This window comes from Oryctolagus cuniculus, chromosome 4, assembly GCF_051225735.1.
Source record: "Oryctolagus cuniculus isolate XC-2025 breed Fujian yellow rabbit chromosome 4, ASM5122573v1, whole genome shotgun sequence".
NCBI classification, from domain to species: Eukaryota; Metazoa; Chordata; class Mammalia; order Lagomorpha; family Leporidae; genus Oryctolagus; species Oryctolagus cuniculus.
In genome coordinates, this window is record NC_142870.1 from 27,364,099 (window position 1) to 27,368,364 (window position 4,266).

Below are 4,266 nucleotides of genomic sequence, written 5' to 3' on the forward strand. Positions count from 1 at the left end.
GATAGAATCGAAAAGGGAGAGAATGACCCAACATGGGAAGTGAGATACACAGCAGACCCATAGAATGGCAAATGTCCTAACAGCACTCTGGCCTCAATCAGCCCTTAAGGCATGCAGATCCGGCTGAAATGCCCATGAGAGTATTTCAGGCATGGAAAGCCAAGACACTCTGGCAAAAAAAAAAAAAAAAAAAAAAAAAAAAAAAAAAAAAAAAAACTAAATGAAAGATCTGATTGGGTCATTAAAGAAGGAGGTACCCTTCTCTGAAGGGAGGAGAGAACTTCCACTTTGACCATGGGCTTCTCGACATAAGATCAGAGTTGGCAAACTCAAAAGGCTTCCATAGCCTTGGCAGCTCATGACAAGAGCCTAGGATGATTACTGAGGCCATAAACAAGAGTGTCAATTTGTTAAGTCAACAACAGGAGTCACTGTGCACTTACTACTCATGTAGGATCTCTGTCCTTAGTGTGCTGTACATTGAGATTTAATGCTATGACTAGTACTCAAACAGTATTTTTCATTTTATGTTTCTGTGTGGGAGCAAACTGTTGAAATCTTTACTTAATGGATGCTAAACTGATCTTCTGTATATAAAGAGAATCGAAAATGAATCTTGATGTGAATGGAAGGGGAGAGGGAGCAGGAAAGGGGAGGGTTGCGGGTGGGAGGGACGTTATGGGGGGGAAGCCATTGTAATCCATAAGCTGTACTTTGGAAATTTATATTCATTAAATAAAAGTTAAAAAAAAAAAAAGAAAATCCATTTGAGTCCCCCATGTGGGTGGCAGAGACTCTAGTATCCCAGTCATCATCTGCTGCCTCACAGGGTTTATATTAACAGAGAGCTGGATATGTAACAGAAGTGGGACTGTATCCCGGGCACTTCAAGTGTTGGCTAAACCCAACTGAGCTATGCAGGTTCACCCTGGTTTAATATTTGCAGAAGTTAGTTTATAAATATTGTCTGGTAACACTGTTATAATTTTCATCTGAAAGTTGTACACCTTATTGAGGTGTAAGCAAAACATTCAAACAGAAACAAAATGATCTGGAAGAATTTGAAAGGTAAACAAGCATACTATAAATTGAGAACTTGTAAGATAAGTCACATTCAGATACACTACAAAATTTTTCTAAAATATTTAGATAAATTTAACTAAGGATGTGATGTGAAAGATCTCTACAATGAAAATTACAAAATATTTAAGAAATAGAGCATACTCACACACTTACACAAAGGAAAGATATTCCATGTTCATGGATTGAAAGAATTAATAGAATTGAAATGCTCACACTATTCAAAGAAATTTACAGATTCAATGACATCCCATCAAAAAATATCAAACATTTTTCACAGTTATGGAAAAGATGATTTTATTATATGTAAGCAGAAAAAAACACTAGAGAGAGCAGGACATCTAGCTTCCCAATGTGGGCCTTTGAAGTACGAGTGATGAATAAACAAGTTAAAAATGGGTGACATTAGAAAGACAAGATTTTTGTTCACAATGTGCCCAGTAACACACTGTGGAAAAGAGAGGCAAGCAGAAGACTGGACCAAATCTCCATGGTCTGTTTGGGCAGAAGACAGGACAGTCTGTTGGATTCTCTTATGTAGTCACCAACAAGAACAAAGGTATCACCTGGGGAGAGACACTCTGATGGAGTATTTGGATAATCCCAACAAATACATCCCTGGAACCAATATGATCTTTGCTGGCATTAAGAGGAAGAATGAAAGGGCAGTCTTGATAGCTTATCTCAAAAAAAGCTACTAATGAGTAATAGTTGCCCACTGCCTTCTTTATTACAAAACAGGAACATTTCATGATTTTTTATGTGCACCATAGTTTAATTCTCATATAGCAGAATTCAGATCATGAACAGCTGACAGATTGCTTCTTGTGGTTAAATAAATACTACTGGGTTAATTGAAGGTTTGTTAGTAATTCCAGTTCAGTAAATGTTCTCACTGTTTCCATTTCTAAGGATATGATTGGACTTAACTAATAATGTTCAACTTTTTACAAAATTGTGAATGCCTTCCCAGAACCTGTTGGGAGATTGTATTTATATTTAAATTGTTGGGAAATCACCCACTGTCTCAGATCTGAGAAGACTGACTACCTGCTACAGAGTTGATGAAAGGTAAAAATGTCTACTTCATATTTCTAGTCTTGGCTTTGTCAATCCAATTAGTTTCCTATATCTAAACTTCTGCCTTTTATTTACTGAAAGGCATTTTAGTATAGTTTATGTATATCGAATAAAGAATATTAGCACTTCTCACATTTTGTAGATGATCTTTAAGGTCAGGTGCTTTGAAATTCAGAATGACCAGGTAGAATAACAAGTTAAATTACATTTTTGAATTCTTTTATTACAGTAGAGCAAGTTATAACTCAGAATGGTCTATAAACAGCTATTTGGAAATACATAAAATTGTGGAACCACTGTATATTTGTGCTTAGTAATAGTGTTTTTGCCAACTCATTAGAAGGACTACGGTAGAGGAGATACACTATCAGCACAAAATTTCTAAATTATATGATGACAAGACTTAATAGAATTAAAAACAAAATTACAGATATAAAAAGAAGAGACCCCAAATGGTAAAATAATACTAAATAACAAAAATAATGTTGGAGGCATCACAATAGCAGATTCTGAGGCATATTGCAAGACAGTTATAATGAAAACAGCTTGGTACTTGCCAAGAATATACAAGTCGACCAGTGGAACAGACTAGAGATCCCAGAAATTAATCATGCATCTACAACCAACTAATCTTTGACAAATGAGCTAAAATCACTGTTTTGAGAAACGACAATCTCTTCAAAAAATAACATGAGGCAAATTGGATCTCTACATGCAGAAGTATGAAACAAGACTCCTACCTTACAAACGATACAAAATCAAGCCAGAGTTGATCAGGAATATAAACAAAAGACCTGAAAACATCAAATTACTAGAGAGAAAGATAGGGTACACACTGCAAAATATTGGCATAAGCAAAGACTTACAAGACCCCAGAAGCAGAGGTAATAAAGGCAAAAATAGAAATATTGCATTATACCAAGCTAAGAAGTTTCTGCACAGCAAAAGAAACTCAACAAAGTAAAGAGGCAACCAGTAGAATGGGAGAAAATGTTTGCAAATTATAATCAGGTAAAGGAATAATAATCAAGATCTATAAGGAGTTCAATTAAACTCAACAACGAAACAAGCAGTCCGTTTAAGACATGGGCTAAGGATATAAACAGGCATTTATAGAAGATGAAATACAAATGGCCACAGACACATGTCAAGACACTCAGCGTCACTAGTTATCAGGGAAATGCAAATAAAAGCAACAAACAAGTTTCACCTCACCCCAGTTAGAATAGCTATTACCAAAAAATCAAAAAATAACAAATGCTGGCAAGGATGTTGGGGAAATTGAGCCTTACTACACTGTTGGTGGGAACATAAACTCATACAGACATTATGGAAGATGGTATGGAAAGTCCTCAGAAATCTGAAAATAGATCTGTCATATACCCCAGCCATTCCACTCCTGGGAATTTACCCAAAGGAAACAAAATTAACCTATGAAAGAGTTATTTGTATACATGTACCCATTTTTATATCAGGTCAAGGCACAATAGCTAAGATATGGAATCAACCATGATGTCCGACATTTGATGACTGGATAACGAAAGTGTGGTATATGCACACAATGGAATATTACTTAGTCACAAAAAAGAATGAAACCCTGTCTTTTTCAACAAAATGGATGCAACTGCAGACCATTATGCTTAGTGAAATAAGCCAGTCCACAAAACTCAAATATCATGTTTTCACTGATTTGTGGTAACTAATATGCAGAGTGCAAAAAAAGTATATGAGTGAAATTGACATTTTTAGATTTCATTATTATTTATAGCCCTTTTCTATAACCTTGATTAACTGTATTTTTCCTCTAGTTGCTGAATTATTCATTTAATAGAACATTAAGCTTGTGATTATAAAGTAAATTCAAAATATGTCATGATAAAAGCTAAAAGCTAAAAAAAATAAGAAAATTTGGATGTAAGTTGTATATGAAGGAGGGAAGGAGGATAGGGTGAGAAGTATCAACATGCTCCTAAAACTGTATATATTAAATACACAAAATTTATTCCCATTATATAAATACAATAAAAATTTAAAAATTCCTGTTTCCTCATCTAAAATGAAACCAAGATAAACAGTTGATTAATAAAGAGAAGAAAACCTAGTGAC

At 34.7% G+C, this 4,266-nt stretch overlaps 1 pseudogene; it reads left to right on the forward strand.

Moving 5' to 3' along the window:
- Positions 1–1,475: 1,475 nt before the first annotated feature.
- On the forward strand, positions 1,476–1,781 carry LOC149126934 (cytochrome c pseudogene; annotated as a pseudogene).
- The last annotated feature ends 2,485 nt before the right edge of the window (positions 1,782–4,266 follow it).